This window comes from Lepidochelys kempii, chromosome 4 (assembly GCF_965140265.1).
Source record: "Lepidochelys kempii isolate rLepKem1 chromosome 4, rLepKem1.hap2, whole genome shotgun sequence".
In the NCBI taxonomy this organism is placed as follows: Eukaryota; Metazoa; Chordata; order Testudines; family Cheloniidae; genus Lepidochelys; species Lepidochelys kempii.
The window spans coordinates 35,463,314-35,484,640 of record NC_133259.1 but is presented as its reverse complement, the minus strand read 5'-3'; the positions used below and the strand labels follow the sequence as shown (position 1 = coordinate 35,484,640).

General features: G+C 43.0%; 1 protein-coding gene across 2 annotated transcripts in view; it reads right to left on the bottom strand.

Moving 5' to 3' along the window:
* The window catches only part of UGT8 (UDP glycosyltransferase 8), a 71,634-nt gene extending 51,541 nt beyond the window's left edge, over positions 1-20,093 (bottom strand). Inside the window, exon 1 of one of the 2 annotated variants that reach the window (XM_073340974.1) lies at positions 19,505-20,093. The gene's annotated coding sequence lies outside the window, so the exon portion shown is untranslated. Of the gene's footprint in view, positions 1-4,921; positions 5,008-19,504 lie in introns of those variants that run through there. The other variant, XM_073340975.1, reaches the window with a different exon arrangement.
* Positions 20,094-21,327: the final 1,234 nt, after the last annotated feature.

Sequence of the window (21,327 nt, the reverse complement as noted above, 5' to 3'; positions counted from 1 at the left end):
TCTGACCCAGTAGGGCCATTCTTATGTTCTTATAATTCCCTTAAATTAGGCTAATTTGTTTTTTAATGTTATACAGGTCCTCAAATACCTTTGGGTCACTAAAATATGATGTTGTGCATCAAGAAAGGTACCCCAGTTGTCCCTTCTCACACCTAAATAAGTGGCCTGATTTTCAAAAGTTGTGAGCACCAAGTAACTTCCAACAAAGTCAGAAGACTAGCACAAGGCCTATGCACTACTTAATTCCGATTTAAACACTGCCTTGAAGATTTAGGTGGAATCTAAGCTTTGTACTGCTACCCATGTAGCCTTTGTGTCCAATATTACCTCATGGATGCATCTGCCATTGATTTAGGTTTTCCTTGAGAGGAAAAGAGCCTCGCACAATATTTATCACCAGCAAAAAACACAAGAATTTTTTTCTAATATTCAATTACAGAAACAAATGTAAAAAAAAGTGAGTAAATTGCAGTAACTGCTTCTAGAATGGAAATTTAAGGCACTTATCTTTTCCTCTTGTTTGCTTTTAGCTTGAAGAAACAAATACACTTTCCACACCATCTAGTAATATAAACCATAACAAGCAGCTTGTTAGCATTCTTCCTTCCTATGGGACCTTGGCTCCACAGATTAAATAAATACTGAGACCTGCTCTCTGCTTCCCAGGAAGACAGTGATACACAGACGATTGTCAGTTTTATGCCTTAAGTTTGAGCTCTTTTTAAAATGTTCCCATTTGATTTGAACTGTCCACCAATCTGTCATCTAGAAATTTTAAACTCTGTTTATGTACTATGAGGTCTAGAACATTTTGCACATTGCTGCTACACCACCTTCCAGCTAGAACAACAAATAGAAATTTACTAGAAAAACCTATTCCCAGCACTGTTTAAAATATCATTGGTTCTGGTATAGAAGCAACAAAGTGAATAAATGACTGAATTCTGCAAAAAATTGTTTAGATGTAGTTTTATGCTTCATGGAAAAAGTGAAAGTTCCATCTGCACTGGGTTTTAAACTGAATTAGTGGAACCACTTTACAAAAAGATTTGTCAACAGTTCCTGCTAACCCGTATTAAATACAGTTTGCCTTTTGATCAGCTGGTGTACATTGGTGTAATTTCACTGACTTTATAGAACTACACCAAGTTACACCAGCTAGTTAGCTCGCCCCATGTCTATAGTCAAGAACAATTTTTAAAACAAAATTTGAAACTAGATCTGCCCAAATCCATAATGTCCAGGCAAACTTTTTAAAATCCATTTAAACTGGATCATTTTTAATCCATGTTTTGAAAAAGCTCCATTAGCTTCCTTTGGTCTCAGAGAGTACCTTTAAATCCCACTATACACATCAAAATCAGCAAAGACTACAGTTATATTTGCAAGCTTCTAAACAATGTAAGTATTTTATTTAAAAACTTTAAAAATACTTCAGAGTATGACTTTGAAATCAGATATACCAGCAGCTATTTACACACAAGTATTATGACTGCTGGTGCTGAAAAGAAGAACAATTCAGGTATTTTAAAATGTTTTTGGATGTTGTCTTATATTTCAGCTTTTTCTTCCAATTTTATGCAAACACAATAAAACTAACTAAATAAGCTACACACACAAAGGTGAGTCAAAGTCAATCTAATTCAAATGTCATGCACATTGCCTTTTTGTTCCTCTGGAGATAAACAGATAACATTTTTCAAAATGAATAATATACATAAACTGAAAGAAACTATTTGTTTTTGTTAAAAGCTGACATACAGCACCTTTACATATGCTTGCAAATGTGAATTTGCCTGCACAAACTGAGTTGTTAAACATATCATTAGCTGATCTTCTATAAACAGCTGCACACAAATTCTGCTTGTGAATAAATCTGCAATATTTTGGGCTACAGGTAGAGGAATCTCTTCTTTCAACCTCAGTTTCTCTGCTTATCACACTATGAATTATTTCACTTTCTCTGGAGCCCCAATCTTGACTAAAAATAATACCAAGGTCTGCAGAAGGTACTGGATATCACTTGGGAGATCACTGACTGAATCTCAAAAAATCACTCTGCTGACAGGGTTACTGTGTCCTCTGTTAACTGCAAGATCAGCATATGACTGTATAAGAGAGGTTGTGTTTGTCAGTGCTGATGATAAACCTATGTAATTGCAGTGTGAACAGACAGATATGTCAAAACTTTTGTGGCTGCTCAGGTGCAATCCAGGACAAAGATGTAGTTTAGGAATGGGTACATGTGCCTACCCTGGTCTTGCAATTGCACTGTGTCCAGGTCTGTTGTCCACAATTCAAAAAGGATGCTGATAAATTAGAGCGGATTCAGAGAAGGGCCACAAGAATGAATAAAGGATTAGAACACCTGTCTTATAGGGATGGACTCAAGGAGATCAATCTATATAGTTTAACAAAGAGAAGATTAAGGGGTAACTTGATTACAGTCTGTAAGTACAAATATTTAATAATAGAGTCTTCAGTCTAGCAGAGAAAGGTTTAACATGATGCTAGGGCTGGAAGTTGAACACAGACAAATTCAGATAGGAAATAGGGCTAAAAATTTTAACGGTGAGAATAATTAACCCTTGGAACAATTTACCAAGGGTCATGGTGGATTCTCCATCACTGATGATTTTAAAATCAAGATTGGATGTTTTTTTCTAAAAATATCTGCTCTAGGAATTTTGGGTGGGAGGGGAAGTTCTGTGGCCTGTGATATACAGGAGGTCAGACTAGATGATCACAATGGTCCCTTCTGGTCTTGGAATCTAGAAATCTGTTAATCAATTCTTCCATAAAATAGCCAATAATAAAATCAGTGATTAACTGAACTGCATCTAATAAAATTATTATAAACATTTAGCAACTACATCTCCTCAGGCTATAAACATTCTTATAGTAATAAATTACAACCTCGGTTAACAAATATGATATTACACATAATACATGACAGCATACTATTCTTGTTGAGAAATAAACGGTATTTACATTCTTAACATCAATACAAAAGAAATGTAACAAAAGCTGAAGGGCTGGTACAAGGTAGGAGTGTTCTAAAGAGATCCCCTCTAATCTCAGTGAAGAGGTAAGTATACTACGTAGCCAAAGGGAATATTTTTCATTGTATTACTTTACCCCCAAAAGCTACATAAATTAAGGCTGTAATTCCATCTGAGGGTTATGGTAACACAATGTCACCAGAACTCCTCAATTAAACTGCAGTATTAATATATGCAGTGTAGAGTACCTTAATTCTTATAATGTTTTGTTTACTACAAATAGTGTTATATTTCTTTTGCAGCATAAAAAGAATCAATGAAAAATAAAATAAAACGTAATAAATGTCCACAGGTTGCTCATTCACATTTTTGAGCAATACACATTAATATTGCAGCAATGACATGATATTCCTCCTTTGAAACCATAATCCAGTCAATACAAATGCAGAAGAAACACAATACTTTTACTATTAGTGTAATGCTTCTTTTCAGCACCTATACAATGTTTCAAAATGTATTACAAAAACTCCCGTTGCAATTGATGAGTTTTGTATGCTAACAACAATACATACATAATCCCTAACAGAAACATTAATATTATACATAAAGGGCTATAGTCTTGATCTCAGAGAGATGCCTTACTGAGGTTGGTGATGATTTCCCCCAACAGAGGGGAATTATCAGGTAGCACAGAGCACAGAGTGTACCAGAACCATGTCAGATCACAAAGGGTTCTGCCTGATCCTCTGAGAGCATAGATGTCCCAAGAAGACTGTTACAGCAAACACTACTAATATCAGCTCTTGGCTTCCCTAAATTACAGTAGAGGCCATTTCAGTCCATAGCCAGCTCAGGATTAGGGGACTTGAAAGGATTACACTCTGGCACAGCTAAGGAGCTGCCCCAAGACATGTAATAACACTTAGCAGTTTGCATACTAATCAATCCTCACAACATCACTATTAAATATTATTATTCCCATTTTACAGATGGGAGAAATTGAGACAGAGGGGGTTAAGTGATTTATTTAAGGCAACAAAACAAACCATTGATAAGACTGAGTTAAACCCAGCTTTTTGTCCCATGCTTAATCCATTAGATCATGCTGCTTCTCTTCAAGCTACTTGTATCATTAGTGTTCCGTGAGAAACCAGTTTTGGAACATGCTGGGCATTTCCAGCAAGTTCCACAGAGCCCTCAATACTCGTTGACTTTGATGGGAGTCTTTGAGGGGTTTCAGCACCTAACAGGAGATGTTCGGTATCTGCCAGGGCCAGGACCTAAGGATAGACACTGGGTTTCCACAGGTGTACATGAAGGCAGAATTCTATCCTCTGATGTAACTTACAGTAGCCCAAAGGCTAATCGTAGTTGTGTTTGCTGCAGAGGTTCCATCAGGACATGTTCAAAGTTAGCTAGTCAGTAGTAGAATTAGAAACAGAATCTAGGAGCTTCTAGCGCCAACTCTAGGGTTGCCAACTTTCTGATTTCAGAAAACCAAACACTCTTTCCCTGCCCGTTCTCTGAGGCCCCACCCCCACTCACTCCATTTCCCCTCCCTCCGACGCACGCTCTCTCCCTACCTTCGCTCACTCACTCATTTTCACCGGGCTGGAGCAGGGGGTTGAGGTGCAGTAGGGGGTGAGGGTTCCAGCTGAGGGTGCAGGCTCTGGGGTGGGGATGACTGGTTTGGGGTGCAGGAGGGGGCTCTGGACTGGGGGGGGTCGGGCCAAGGAGTTTGGAGTGTGGCTCTGGGCTGGGGCAAGCGGGTGGGGTGCGGGGGTGTGAGGGCTCCAGCTGGAGTGTGAGCTCTGGGGTAGGGCCAGGAATGAGGGGTTTGGGGTGCAGGAGGTGGCTCTTGGCTTGGGCAGAGGGGTTTAGAGTGCGGGGTTGGGGTGCGGGCTCCAGTCGGCACTTACCTCAGGTGGCTCCCGGAAGTGGATGGCATTTCCCTCTATTTCCTAGGCGCAGGGGGCTCCGCAAGCTGTCCCCATCCACAGGTGCCACTCCCACAGCTCCCATTGGCTCCGGTTCCCAGCCAATGCGAGCTGTAGAGCTGGCGTTCAGTGTGGTGCCTGTGCTGTGGGCTGACCAGCACCTAGGAGCTGGAGGGACAGGCTGGTCACTTCCAGGAGCCACACGATACCAGCCACTGTAGCCAATCAGATTTTTAGTGGCTCGGTTAGCTGTGGTGACTGGAACTACCAGGATTCCTTTTCGACCAGGCATTCCAGTCAAAAACCAGATGCCTGGCAACCCTATCATCCTCAGGCCATCAGCCTATGCCTCTTTCTCAAAAGATAATTTATCTAATCAACAAAGCAGATTTGATCTAAATGTCAACAGGCTGTTATGCCAGGTTGCTGAATACAGCAGAAAATAGGCAAAACAAAAAACCGCAAACAAGTCACCGATATTTCTGCTCTTAATTAAAAGACTCCATGAAAGCACACACATTTTTCTTCAAATTAATTTTTATAATTATTTAAAATAAAAGATTTCTTTCCAAGATTTTGTCGAGAATTTCCCTTCAATAAAATAAGGAAAATTTGTGAGCCTAAACAGATTGTCAATATCCCTGTAAACCAGAAGATTGATAGGTTTTTTTTAAATTAAAGTTATTCAGAAACCTAGCATTGAATTTAAACGCTTACTGCCCGCAGCCAAAAGGAAGCAAGAAACCAATAGGTTTTTTTAAACTTGGAGTAGTACTTATAATTAAGTGGCTTGCATAAGGGGGTGCGGAAAGAGAAAGTTAAATATTGCAAAAATCAAAAGGTTAAACATTAAACCCGTTCTAACAACTGCACATAAAGTAAATGAACTACATGCGGACTTTTAAATGGAAGAAAATGTGAAGATCTTAATGATCTGCTAAAGCAAACTAAGCACAAGCATAGATGACCTGTAGATGAACACATTTTTTCTGTAGACCAGAAGAATTCCTGGATTTCTGAATACATTTCCTTTATAACAACATGCTAAAAACAATGACTTTTTGAAATTATAAAAAACAAACAAACAAACAAAAACATTACTCCACACCTCTCCCCCTCCCCAAACTGATAAAGCAAGAGCTAGAATTGCAATAACAATTTCACTGTTCTTCAATCCACTTGAAATCAAACTCAACCTCCAGACTTACAGCTTGATCCACACAGGCCCCTTTCACCTGTATAGAGCCCCACTGAAATCAGTGCGGCTTTACATATCACAGAGGTCCAGCTCTGTAGACCATCTTGCAAAATCTGGACTTTAGATCCTGTTCTTACACTTCAGGTAAAACCCCCCAGAGAAATCGATAGGGCAAAAAAAGAAGTGTCTTTCATGAACTAAAAGTGGCCTACTTGTAAATATTACCAGCAGGCAAACCAGGGAAAGCATTGTTAATATTAATACTATTACCTTCTATCCACGCATATTCACTCTTCAAACACATTAATTTTTTTGTTTATTTCTTAAATCTAGTCAGTAAGAAGTGAAACCATGGATAAAAAGGTGCCCTTCATATTAAGCAGTAGGGATGCAATGGCAGCAAAAGAGCGATCTTTCTAGCCAGAGATGTCTTGTCAACCTACAAAGAGATATTGAGTTACTTGCTACAACTTAACAAATACCAGAGCACATAAGGGAGCTCAGCAAAGCAGCAGATTAATAAACTAGATTTTCACCTCTAGAGATCTGGATTCAAATCCTAATTAACAATGAATTTATTAGGCTCTTCTTAAAGCTACTGGACATGTATCACAAGATACTATTCAATTACAAAACAGAAAAAATTGAGATTTAGGTAGGTTGCAAATTACAGCCACTGAGATTAACTATTTGAATCTTTCCACCCACCCGCAATGTTGTTTTTTCTCATTACCCTATAATCGCCTAAATAAAATCAAAACTTCAGAACGAGAAATATAAATTGTGTTTGTGGAGCTGTTAAAATCTTTTGGGTATTTTTTATTTAAAATATTAAATTGGAATGAAATCAAATTATATTCCCTGATTTGCAGCAGATCAGAAGGGGGAAATAGTATTGATGGGCAACTGGGGAAATCATTAATGTGTTTATTAGACTTATGTTTTTCTCAGCCACATATATACATATCATTACAAGACTGTAAATCTGTAATTTCCAAACATGGAGAGTGGATCTTCATCATATCATTTGGTGTGTGTTATAACATTTGCTTAAGACTGGCCCAGGGCTGGAGTACTGCAGATCAGACTGTTTTGTATTACCCAATGGGCACACACAATCAGAATCAACATCAGTAAATATGTCTGCTAGTGCTGCCATCAGAGGTCACCCTTCATGCTACAAAAAACAAAACTGTAAGCAGTACAATGTCATCCCTGCTGGTAGACACACTTTCTATGGCCAGTGACCGCAAATGCTGCTTAGGGAAGTACTATATACTAGAGCAGGGGTTGGCAACCTTTCAGAAGTGGTGTGCCGAGTCTTCATTTATTCACTTTAATTTAAGGTTTCACGTGCCGGTAATACATTTTAATGTTTTTTAGAAGGTCTCTCTCTCTATAAAAGTCTATATATTATATAACTAAACTATTGTTGTACTGTAAAATAAACAAGGTTTTCAAAATGTTTAAGAAGCTTCATTTAAAATTAAATTAAAATGTTGATCTTATGCCACCAGCCTGCTCAGCCCAGACCGGCAGCAGGCTGTGTGGGGCCGGCGGCCGGGACCCCAGACCGGCAGTGGGCTGAGCGGCTCAGGCCGCTGCCACTCAGAGGTTCCATCCTCCGGCTCCTGCCAGCCGGGATCCCGACTGCTGGACCCGCTCAGCCCCCTGCCGGTCTGGGGTCCCAGCCCTGCCCACATACAGTGGGTACCTACCTTCTCATTGGTTCTGGCCCATTCTCTTCCTCTCTGCACTGAGCTGAGGGTGGGAGTGCACTGAGCACAGGGCTGGGGATGAAGGAGCAGGCTGGGGATTGGGGTGTAGGGTGGCCAGGAGCTAGAATGAGGGAGGGGGCTCAGGGTTGGGGCAGGAGGTTTGGGTGTGGAGAGCTTAGCTGGGCAGCTCCCATTTGGTGGGAGGGGTGCAGGTGGGAATGTGGGGTGGGGGGTGCAGGCGCTCCCGTTTGGTGCTCAGTGTGGGGGTGGGGATGTGGAGGGTGCATGGGGTGTGGGGGGGCGGTGCAAGAGTCAGGGCGGGGGCTGGGTGTGTGTGAGGGGGCTACAGGGCTCAGGGCAGGGGCCTGGGGGGTGTGCGGGACTGCAGGGCTCAGGGCAGAGGGCTGGGTGTGTGTGAGGGGGGGTCAGGGCAGAGGGCTGGGGGTGTTGGCTGCGGTCGTGGGGTGCTCACGGCAGGGGGCTGGAGGGGTTATGCCCCGCTTCCACCACCCCCCTCCAAGGCCCTGCCCCTGCTTCTTCTCTGCCTCCGCCGAGAGCAGCGAGCACGCTGACCCGGCTCCTCCCGCACCCCTTGGCAAGGGCCATCAGCTGATCGGCCAGCAGGGAGGGACGGAGAGGAGGAGGAGGGGCAGGAACCCAGGACACTGCAGGAAGTGGCAGGGGAGCCAGCAGGACCAAACTTCTGCCCCCTGTCCCTGCAGGTGGGGCGGGGGGCAGAGAAGAGCAGGCTGGGCCGGGCCAGGATGGGCAGGGCAGGATTTTTAATGGCACGCTGCTGCTGCCCCAGCAGGCAGCAGCGTGCCATTAAAAATGGGCTCGCGTGCCATCTTTGGCACGCATGCCATAGGTTGCCGACCCCTGTACTAGAGGATATACACATCACTCTGTAAAACAGATCATAGGTAAAATGTTCAGAAAGTTGCTAATAATGTTGATGATAATGCTATTGACCTCTTTTGTAAAGCACTGTGAGATCTACTGATGAAAAGTGCTATATAAGAGCTAGGTATTATTCTCGTTATTGTGACTACTACTAAAAATATTTATACTGCTAGAGTTTATATTTGAAAAAGACTCACAGAAAAAGAAATGGAAACAAAACAGAGGTAGGACCTATCAATGAATTCATAAATGACAGAGAAACAGGGAGGTGAAAACAGAAATCAGTTTTAAACAGAGCAGTAGAACAAAAAAAAAATTAAAAAGCTGAAATGGATTTCAATATCACAAGTTTTGTCAAAGGCCCAATACTGTACTCTCTCTACTCTGGTCAAACTCTCAGAGAGGTCAAGAGGAATTTTGGCTGAATAAAGCAAATTAGGCTAAACTCTCATTAAGCACCACTTTATTAAGGAAATACAGGTCAGGTCTTTATGGACTTACATGTTTTAAAAATGTGTTTTCTTTTCATATTTTTAAACATCAGAAACAACTTGAAGGTCACTAATGAAGGTCATTACTGTAGTTAAAACTGCTGAACTGAAGTAAGGGCAGGATGCCAGTCATTTTATCGTACCTCAAATACCTTAGAATTGTGGGTGAGGAGCCAAGTTTAGACTTGGCCCAATTCCACTGACTTCAGCAGAGGTGCACCCACTTATAGCCTGGCTTGAATCTGATCTAAAGAGTTTGTATGGTGTATATTTTATTGGACAATGATTCTGACACACGCTTAATTCTCTGCTATGTTACTGGTAGAATAGCTTTATAGAGGCACTTAAGGGAATCATATGCCTACATTCCAACCCAAAGGTTAGGTGCAGCAGTCAAACAGAAAGCAGGTGACAATTCAAAAGGTTACAAGTCATATACCTCATGCAGAGGACATCAAAAAGGGGGAAATGAACGGAAAAGAAAGAAAAGACTTACTCTCCATTTTGATTCCAAACAAAATACCTTTGAAAAAAAATCAAAGAATTGTAAAGTATGTTTGGGTGGGAGGGTTAGTTTCAATGTCAGTCATGCAGCATTCATATTGGGAGTGTTACAAGGCAATGCCACAAAGCCACCAAATTAGCATTAATTAGACCATATATCACCAGTCTTAGAAGAAAGGAAAATGACTGAATGAACAGGGAGAATGACGTACTGTCCTGCCATTACAGGTGGTCCCACCAGGTCAGATATGAGGAAAGGCCTGGGAAGGTTCTGATATTGCAACTGAATAAGTGCAGCTGGACTGCTGCACCTGCAAGCTACCATCTGCAGGTTTGGAACCTATGCCTGTAATGATGTTGTCTGTGTTCTACATGTTCTATAGGTAAATCACTTTAGTCACTCCAGTATTTTTTGTGAGCACTAAATTCAGTCAGAATCACTGAGAGTAGGCTTTAAAGAGAAAGTTTTAAATCCGCAGTTTGGGGTAAGAAACAAACTTGCTACAGAAGTGTAAAGAAAATGGGTCACACTCATGCCTGGTGTCATTCTACAGCAGCCAGTGAAGTTCTAACAGGGATGACGGTACCAAAGGTCTACAGACCCACAAAACCTCGGTGTGTAGAAATAATACACTGTCCAGTGTGGGGGAGGAAGATCCTAAAGCAACTACAGCAGACATCTGGATTTATATTAAGGTTTTCATTTCATGTATCTTGTTTGGGATTATTGAAACAGTGTATTATTCCGTCTTGTAATTTTTTAGGTACGAAAATGAATAGGTACAAACTTTGGCCTTGACTGCAGCTATGGGTTCCTATTCAAGTCACTGAATGAGCCTTTTATGAAGTCAATGGGAGCCCTGCACGTACAGCTGAAGACAGAATATTGCATTTACTCTTTATTCGTCTCATTTTTAATAATAACAGCTGCACCCCAAATCCATCCATGGAAGCAGCATACTGCATTTGAGAGCATGATATAAAAAATATTACATCTGCTGGGTGGGAAGTGGAGAACAGATCTGATGGCTTCAGTCAAAGCACTGAGTGGTTTGTTCTGACTGCCAAGGGGGTTTACTAAGGGAGTCAGTTGATTTTGTATAAGGATTTGAGATGCCTGCAGGACAATTTATGGCAGTTTTGGGGGGTAGACAGTTGTTTATATAACCGATTTTACCTGACTTCATCTAGTACAAATTTAGAGGTAGATTAAACAACCTTTTACATTCAAGAAGAAAATAATGAAGAAGAATCAGTATTAAATGCACCTTTCTTAAAAGGGGCTGTAATGGAGTATGTGGCATTCATAGGTAATTAAAAGGTTAACTGGAACTGGAGAGTCAATTCAGGCACCTGATTGCACCTGGGAGGTGGGCCAGAGCCAAATAAAGAGGAGTCCCAGCTGGGTAAGGAGGTGTGTGGGTAGAATAAAGAGACGAAGCACAGAATAAATGGACAATAGGAAGAAACTCTGTAGTCCCTTGAGAATGGGAGCCTAGGTAAAAGGAAAGAATCTGGACTTCTAAAGAGACAGAGACCTGGAACAGAACAGGGAACACTTAACAGAGATGAAAGGTCAACCTCAAGGAGGGCAGAGTTCATTTGTTTGTATTTTGGGTTTGGGATTTGTTGAGGGAGTCCAAGGGAGAAACACGAATCCCACCCCTGACAGAGGGGTGAATATAGAGAGGCTGTGGGGGATGCCTGATAACAGGTATAAGTGACAGGGAGCAGGTCTGAGTAGATAGACCTTACTTGCCTACCAAAGGGTCCTTAGGCTGGGATACAATATAGTGGGAAAACCTAGGTTTCTCTATCAGCCTTGTGAGAAGATGGCGTGAGGCCCCCCCTTTTCCACCCCCCGCACACACAGATAGGGATAAGGACACTAGAAAACCCTGAGATGCATGAGTGTAAAGATGTTGGGGCTTAGAGCTGTGGCTGAAGACCTGATGCAATGGCATTGGACTCTATTATCTTGCAATGGGTAAAAAGTGGATTGGCTGGAGGGCCAAGTCATGAGATGAAGCAGATCACTGAAGGACTAGAGCAGCTGCAACAGGGTGCTGTAGTCAAGGAGAGCCTGTTAAAACATGTCCAGCCATGATGGGGCATGCCAGTGGTGACATTACTCTTCTTAGAGAACAAATTTATCTTTCTCTTCCAAAACTGTCAGGCTTACTTGTAACATGCAACCCTCTTGGATAACTGCATCCAAAAGTGCTGGTATTATCTAAAACACTGTTTTAAGAAAAGTTCTTAAACATACTTTAGAATCAAAATTTTCTGAAGCATGAGATAGTCCTAATATATAAATGTTTAATAGTAATTGAGATACATAATTTCTGCTATCATTACACCAATGACTCTCCGAAACAGATGCTTAAAATGAGACTTCATGCTCTAGAATTATAGGGACTGAAGACAATGTTGGAACAGCCTAAGTGGGCTACTACTGCTATCAAAAAGATTAAAGGTGTGTTCTGCTATAGTTTCAGTGGATCTGTACACACACGGTAAAACTAATAATCAAGTCAATGGAAGATTTATGAAACTGAGGATCACAGGTTCAGGGGTTCAGGCTAATGAGTTTATTATAACATCAGGTGTCCAATGTCTTAATAATGCCAAAACATATTCACCTTCATTCAAAATATTTTTCTTGTGAAGCTTCACTACTACCAAACAAATACAACTTATCTTCCGTTTAAATTGGACTTTCTTTTACTAAATTTAAACACCGTTAAGTATCAAGGTACAGTCTAAGAGGTTGGGTCAAAATAGGGATTCAAGCAAAGGTGTACAACCTAAATGAAATATTGACAGGAAAGCTGCATTCTCACAGAGCCTGCCAGCAAAAGTTACTCAGAATGATTCAAAATAACTGAAGAATTCAACTGTAATCACACCAACAATGTGCAGATGTGGTATCGCAGAGAAGGGAGAGACTCCTGTTAAGTTTTGCTACATAGTTTGGTAACTGAGATAGGAAATCTTGATATAAGGTGTTGTAACATATTGGAGTCTTCACCATATAAAACATGAGAATGTTTGCAAACTGAACAATTCTTACTTCAATGTACTGTGGAGTCATAAAAATCATGTAGGGAATGGAGGATATCACACACTCTTATGTTATATCTTGGCAGTGCCCATTCCCCTTCTGGGGAAGCTTCTTGACAAAGCTACCGGCTACATTTCTCACACTGCTCAGCCATCTTGCACAAAAGTAACCCCAAGCTATAATCTTGTCCTATCAAACACAAGGGGGAAAAAAAGATATAAAATATGGATAGGCACATAGTCTACAGCACTATCCGTGTTTAATAACAAACACTTGAGAATAGTGGCCCTGCTCCCATTGCTATACTGCACTTCCACCAAAAATACAACCAATATAATTTAACAACCGAACAGAGCACACAAGTCAGTCACCATTAACCACCATTTGCTTATCAGACACCAGGGTAAAGTGGAGGAATGAGAGTAAGTGAGGGGGACGAGAGGAAAGCCTTTTACCTGCAGGGAGAGAGAGAGAGTGTATTGCGCTCGGTACCGTATCAGGAGACGGTGAGAGAAGAGACTTCTCGCCAAAGATCTCTGAGCCACTCCTGGCGTGGGGGTGTGGGCGGGGGCCGGGGGGCAGGGGCGGGGGGGGGTACACAGAACCAGCTCACTCCCTGTCACTCCTGGCCCACGCAGGCAGAAACACGGAGCGAAGTAAAGAACCAGCAGCCTGTGCTGTAGGCGCAAGGGGAGCATAGGGACATCCAAGGGTAGATGGCAAACCCCAGAGCCTTAGAGGGTACAAGGCCTACCTCAGCTCCCAAGGGTCACAGGCATTAAACGGACCTTCATCCGCCGGAGGCTGACAACCAAAGTGGCACATGTAATGAAGATGATACCATATTGAAGCCTCAGTGTTTTGTCTCCCTCTGGAGGGAGGGAGGAAACATGTCTCATGCCTGTAGACTAGCATAAGAAGACAGTATAAAACAAGGAACTTTTTCTTAAGTATCAAAAGATGCAGTTCATTTAAAACATTTCCTTCAATGATAGGTCTTTCCACGGCAGCACTGCTCTGTGGGGAGTGGCAGAGGAGAGAAGTTACAGTGCAGTATGATGAACAGTGGATGTATTTTAAAAGGCTTGATTATGTCTTTGAGAGGGCTGAAAAGAATGCAGGCTATGTGCTCCTGGATACTTCAGTAGGATTCTACAGGCCATAGTGCAGAATCTGACCAAAAGGATCAGTGTCAGAGTTTGAAAAAGCAATGTTTTGGTAAAAAACAATAATAATTTTATTTTACTCAGACTGGGGTTTAATTTGGGGGAAGAGTGATGCCCTGATATTTTGCTTCTAATATAGCTAGCTCCAGCATTGTACAAGCTATCCCCATTTCACGCCACGCCATCGTATGACAGCCAAGCATCTAGAAGGATTAAAAGGGCAATAAAGAATTCTTTTGTTCTGCTTCATCCTACAAGTGACCAACTGTAATAAATCATATTATTAAAATTGCAAAGTAAGATATATCAAGTATGTCAAATAGTGCAGTGGAAATAAAACTATATTAAAATACATGTTTTAATTACGCTTGCTGGCAAGCTTGTTCAATTCAGATCAATTAAAGTAACTTTATTTCTTAAGATATGCTGCGTAGGTTACTTTTTTCCAGAAGACCATTTTTGAAATGCATTGGTTTACACAACCCTTAAATCACTGATCCTGTAGGTCATTTCAAAATGATGTCTCTTATAGCTTGGTCATACTTGATTTGTCTTTGTTTTAGAATTTATACCCTTAAAGGTATTTTTCTTAGCATGAAGGATAAAAATCAGCAGAACTAGTTTAGTACCATACTCCTTCTCACTTTCCTATGACAAAGTAAAAGTAATTAGAATGACTCCCATCAGTTTTACTTCAGATTATCAGAGCTTGGATTTGAAACTGCCCCTTTCTCAGAATAAACTTGCTTTCCTGCCTTTTTAAATATTGCTTCTCAGTGTTTTATATATTTCATATAACAAGTACTAACTTTAAGGTACACTATGTCCATTATTTTTCAACTAAGCCTTCCATATTTAAAAATACTTATTTTTTAAATATGAAAATGAATGGGCATGAAGTACCTAAAAGTTAGTACTTGTTATCTGAAATATATAACATGTTATGGTTTATAATAATTAACATGAATGTGCAAACAGTAATATAGAAATATCAAGCTTGAGTAGGTTTTCATGACAAGAGAGCAGACTTTAGAGACATCTATATTGATGCAGTGCTGACTAAGGCTGTGTGACTTTTGAAATATTTCTTTTCTGAAAGGACAATTGGGTTCTGGAAAAAATTAGTGAGCACAGAAGCATATTGTTTTCAAAAAATTGAAGACTTTTGTTGTTAACATGTCATTTTGAACCTGGGTCCTTGTCTTGCAAATTTTAGTATTGAACTCATGTTCATAGTTGGCCTATACAATTAGTATAGACAATTACTGGGTGCCACAGTAATATTACTAATTACTGCTCACCCATTCTAGACTAAGCAACTGTAAACCCCATGGGCACTTGGTCCAGGAGACTCAGCTCCCACATCAGAATGACATATAAAGTAGGAGCCCCAACAGTACCCTTCTGAAATACAGATTGCACATCAGCCTCCCCAGTCGAGAGCTCAGGCAGGCCGAATGTGGCCCGTGGGCCGGAGTTTGCCCACCCCTTTAACAACCGGTTCTAAACCGGCTTCAACATTTAATAACTGGTTCGCACCGGCTCCAGCTCACCACTGCCTCAGCCCCCATCTTTTCTTCTTTTTTCTTCGAGGGTGAGGGTACTGTGCTTCTCCAGAGTTCCTTCTCTCTCCACCATGGCCGATTTAAATGAGGCCTCATCAGGCAGGAGAATCTGAAGTGGGTGGGTGCCATGCCTTCCCAACAGTAGACAGATGAACAGCCGCACATGCTGAGAGAGAAGATATCCCATCAGGGAGTCTCCTGATCATTTCTTCTCTGGTACAGGAAGAATTTTCCCTCATGCTGGCTTCCCCCTTTCCTTTTAACAATGACAAGAGACTAAGAGGGTAAGTGAATTCATAAGAGGAAAGAAGAGAAAATGGGGATCACATGGTAACCAAATGGCCGTATCAGAACCGTCTACCCTCCCAGTGCTCCAGGTCCACAGTGGGGACTATGCGTGGTATGCTTGTGTGGATGGGAAGTGAATTCAAGAGAAACAAGTGGGAAAATGGGAATGATATGAGGAGCACAGAAGGGGACTGTCCTGGTGTGTTTACCCTGCACTGGTGGTGAAAAGGTTAGCGTGGGCCGGAGGTCCATTAATAAACCTGACTGGACCTGGAAGGTGGGGAAGGCCTAATTAAAGAGGAGTCCGCTGGGGAAGCAGCTGAGTGGTTCCTGTAAAGAGAGGAAGCCCAAAGTAGAAGGGAGCTGCAGAAAGAAGGAAGAACTCACTAATTGTACTCAGAGTATAGCAATGGGAAGCCAGAGACATACAAAGAAGCTACTGGGGTGGAACATGCTCCAGGGATGAGCCTGATAAAAGGCCAGGACCTGGGCCTCATGGAAAGAAGCCCAGTCAGGCTATCAACTGAAGAGGAGCTTTAGGAGGGAGTTTACATCTTGGGATGGGCCCTGATAAGATAGTTCAGCAGAAGTGAAGGAAACTCCTGGAGTAGCCCTGAGAAAAAGCCAACCAACAGCCTTAGAATAGATAGAGTAGAGGCAAGACTCCAACAAGTTAACCCTGTAGAAGACTACAGAAATGGAGGGCCCTGGATAGATTAAAGGTTTAAGCCTGAGGAAGGAGAACAAAGTTGTTTTTGTAGTAGTTCCAGTTTCACTTTTGAAACTCATTAAAAAACTTCCAGGGAAAGCCCTTGGGCCACAATTCTGCCAGAAAAGGAGCCCTGGAGGGGCAGAAGGCATCATATTAGTGACTAGAGTCATGTAGGTTGCTGTCTGTTTGAGACACTGATACCTCAGTAGGGGAGAGACTTTCAAGGGACTTGTCTGAACCATGAGAAGAGAGACTGCTGGAGGAGCCCTCAGCATATGCTACTAGATAAGAAAACATCTGCTCACATGCCCAGCCATGAGAGGGCATGTGCCACTCTTCAACAGGGACATATCTAGGAAATGGATGGACTGGAAGCAGAGATAGGTGGCTTGTCTGGACCAGCTTTGTCATCAGGTAAAGACAATGAAGGCATATTGGCATGCCAGAGAGATAAATAAAGCTATCAAGCTAACAGGTGCGGGGAAGAAACAGCAAGGTTACACCCAGCAGCAGAGAGAAGCTTGGTCTGGGTTTACTTTTCAAAAGAATCCCTTTCAAAGGTTTACCAGTCTATAAATACAGGAAGTTGAACCTCAGGTGATAAGCAATTGAATCAACTGATCATATATAATATTACCGTATTATATGGGTATACAGAGTGATGTCTTTTCTGAAAACTAATGACGCACTCAAGTATCAGGGGGTAGCCGTGTTAGTCTGTATCCACAAAAACAACAAGGAGTCCGGTGGCACCTTAAAGAATAACAGATTTATTTGAGCATAAGCTTTTGTGGGTAAAAACCCCACTTCTTCAGATGCATGGAGTGAAAATTACAGATGCAGCCATAAATATACTGACACATGAGGAGAAGGGAGTTACCTCACAAGTGGAGAACCAGTGCTAACAGGGCCAATTCGATCAGGGTGGATGTAGTCCACTCCCAATAATAAATGAGGAGGTGTCAATTCCAGGAGAGGCAAAGCTGCTTTTGTAATGAGCCAGCCACTCCCAGTCCCTATTCAAGCCCAAATTAATGGTGTTAAATTTGCAAATGAATTTTAGTTCTGCTGTTTCTCTTTGAAGTCTGTTTCTGAAGTTTTTCTCTTCGAGTATAGCTACTTTCAAATCTGTACAAAGAGATTCCAGAGGCGAACAGGACATCCCAGAAGCAAGAACTGCACAAATCCCTGAGGTCCTTGAATAATTTCTGAAGCAGATTGGCGATGACCACCCAATATTTTACTGCCATTTCAGTCCCAATTCCAAACTCCTGGCTACAGCCTGCTGGAGTGGCCTGTGCAAGCTTCGCACAGTGGCCTCGCACGGATACAGACAGACATCATCTTCCTCTCCAAGTGCAAACAGATGGACATCATACCAAATGGACTGAAGGTAAAAAATCCATTGCAATCGACATACTACTCTGACTATGGTGAGAGACTGTGCCACACACTCTCAAAGAAACTGAGGAACCACCTGATCAGCATCCTGTACAGGAGACAGGAGAATATCAAGAATGAGCTCTCAAAACTGGAGACTCTCATACAAAACCAACCTTCCACCTTCCATGTGGCTGGACTTTACAAAAACGAGACAAGCCATTTCCATCTCTATTACATAGCAAGGCATTTTTGATTAAATTGAATTTATCATTCAGTGAAAGTGCAGCACACATAGGAGATGTTCTCTGAGGGCCAAATGTTCAACTGTAAGTACTTAAAGGCACCTAAATCTGTTTAGGCATTTAAATATTTGTGGTAGGCCCCCAAACAAGGATTTAGCTGCCTAATTTTATGTAATCAAGCTGGAATATTTAGTACTGTCAAAGCAACTGGCCAAACCACCCCTGCAAATGTTAATTTAAAATTCCAACCGAGCATGATTGTCTCATTCAGGGACATTTTATCATATAAAACTGAAGCGCCTATAAACCTAGACCTACTGCACAATCTCATCTAATGCACATTGTTCCTTAGTGAGTAAAGCTAGGATGAAGGCAGCCATAGAACAGGGATAGTCAGGGACAGACCCAAAAACTTTCTTTCCCCTCAGCTACTTCTAGCCCGGGATTTATTCCCCAAGCTCTCCAGGCCTAGCCACCCTTGGCTGAGAAATGGAGCAAGCGGGCACCTGCCTTTGTATTAACACTGCCGAGGGTTCCTCCAGACCAGCACAGATGCATCCACCAGCATCTAGTCCATCTACAGAAGAGTCCAGGGCAGACACCCAGTGCAGCCCCCTGTCCTCCAGTGGGGATTCCACTGGTGCCAATAAAGTCAGTTTCAATTTCCTTCCTACCCCCATCCTGCTTATTCTGCTGAGACAAGTCACCCAGCAGCAGGACAATCCCCATTTCAGACTTGCATGCCTCCCCCAGCCACTGTGCCCCTCTCCTCTGCCTGCCAGCGCCAATGGGCCACTTGGGCACTGGCCCCAGCCCAGTCACCTTCTTCCCGTGCCCCTGGCCCCCCTCCGGTAGCATATGATCCCTGAGGGGGGTCACACTTCCACAAGGAGGGATAAGAGCCCCCCCCCCCCAGCCCGCTTCGGGACCAATACCCGGCGCTGAACCTGCAGTAAATCGCCGCACCTTGGTGACCGGCCGCGGCTGCAAGGCCGAGCGCAACACCGGCGCGCACTTACGCACGGAGGACACCCCTGCTCCATTGCTAGGGCTGGACTTTGGAGCGAAGTTGTGCGGGCTGTGGAGAAGCATCAGAAGAAGCTCCCCTGGTCTACCCCTTCCCCACCTCGTACCTGTCCCTCAGGCCCACCCACACCCCGTCCGAGCCATTCCCGGCACGTCCCAACCCCACCCCCTATTCCCTCCCGTATCCCCCCTTCTGCTCCTCTCCAGCCCACCATGCCCCGCTGACACCCCGCAAACCCCTCCCCTCCGAATGGATGTCCAGCATAATCCAGGTCTTTTTGCAGCCCTGCCTCTCCGTCCCTCACCTTGCTTCAGGACTGTTCCTCTGGCCGCTGCCGCTGGACTGGGCGGGAGACAGCGGGGCTTTGTTCCCTGCTGCCCAGGTTTCACTGGCCGCTGTTGTCACACGGAGAAACAACGGGCTCGGGGAGGTAGGTTGTGTGACTCTTCCCAGGCCACTTCCGTGTCTGATACAAATGGGGGACTTCTTGCAAAAGCCCGTTGCTGCTCGCCAGGACAGGCAGAGCCCGGCTGCCCGCCTCCTCTCAGTCTCCTGCGGGACTCTGCTGTCTCTGAAATCTGGGGATCGGCAAGGGGACACAAACTCAGCCACCCCTCAACGCCTCATCACGTCCTTCTACCTCCTCCACGCCTCTCCCTTCAGCGCTGTGCCCCAGACACCCTAACACACGCTGTGCACATGGACTGATATTCACATATGTCCAGAGCCTATGTCCACACTCTCCACGGTGCTGATGCAGCTTCCAGGTCGGTCTGTCAGCCAAATCGAGTATGTTTTACCCTCCCCCCCACTCTGAGATCTGCTCTCCAAATCAAGCGCCTTCTAGTTCCATACACTGCCCAGACTCCCACTACAGCAGGGATCTCTCAACGGGGCAGCCCCTTATCTCCGCCTCCAGCAGGCGGGACCGTCTCTCCTGCTCTCCAATCAGCCTGTCCCGTTCCCCCAGCAGCCCTCTGGAGAGAAAAGAGGTAGGTATCAGGTACATGGAGGAAACTTCTATGTTAGGAAAACAAGATTTGAAAGGGAGAGTAGAATTGCTGCTGGACTTTCTGTTGCTACTCTAGGATAAAGTCCAGTCCCCAAAATTCCACTTCTTAAATGAACAAGCCTAACCAATTAGTGTATCAAAAAAACCTAGACCCCCCCCCATTCCCCCTGGTGCAGCAGTGCTGAAAAAACAGGGCTCCTTCACCTCCATCCTGATGGAGCCAGACAATTTTTGAATCCTCCCCTCCTCAGCTCCCACACCTCAAAATTCCAAGTCCTAGTGCACCAGAATTATCTGAATTCTAGGATACAGAACCAATTGGCTGCTGGACCATGGTGTTTCATGTCCCTGTTGTGCTGGTTGCATTGTGCTCCAAACTCCTGATGGTTATACATGTAAGATTTTTTAAAAGTTAGGAATGTAGATAGGAACAGAGGAATTACTATTCTGAATCAGAACAGTAGTCCATCTAGTCCAGTACTTGTCTTGGCTAGTATCAGATTCTGCAGAAGAAGATGCAAGAAACCCTATAGTGAACAATCATGGAAGAATGGATGTAGAGGAAGTTTCTTGAGAGCATCTTGAGTTAGTGGGTGGCTTATGTCCTGAAGCATTTATTAGACTCAATTTTTATACATCTGATTTAGCTGTGGATATTTTCAAGATAAGGATAATGAGGTGGATGAGACATTTCCAGAAAAAAATAACAGAAATATCCAAAACACAAAACCTGGTAGTAATGAGGGACTTTAACTAAGGAAGAAGTGAGCGCAGCAGAATAAGGATAATGGACTTTAAAAAACTAAGAGAACTGGTACGGTATGGTACCATGGGAAGAAAATCAAAGGGAAAAAGGAGTTCAGGATAGTTGGCAGTTTCTCAAAGAGACAATATTAAAGGCGAAACACCAAACTATCCTAATGGGAAGGATAGATATGATATGGATATGGCATAACTGAGATATACTTTATGCAGTATGGGTCTTGTAAGGTATCATCAGAAAGGTTATAGTTTACTGAATGGTTTCAGAGTAGCAGCCGTGTTAGTCTGAATTTGCAAAAAAAAAAAAAGGAGTACTTGTGGCGCCTTAGAGACTAACAAATTTATTTGAGCAT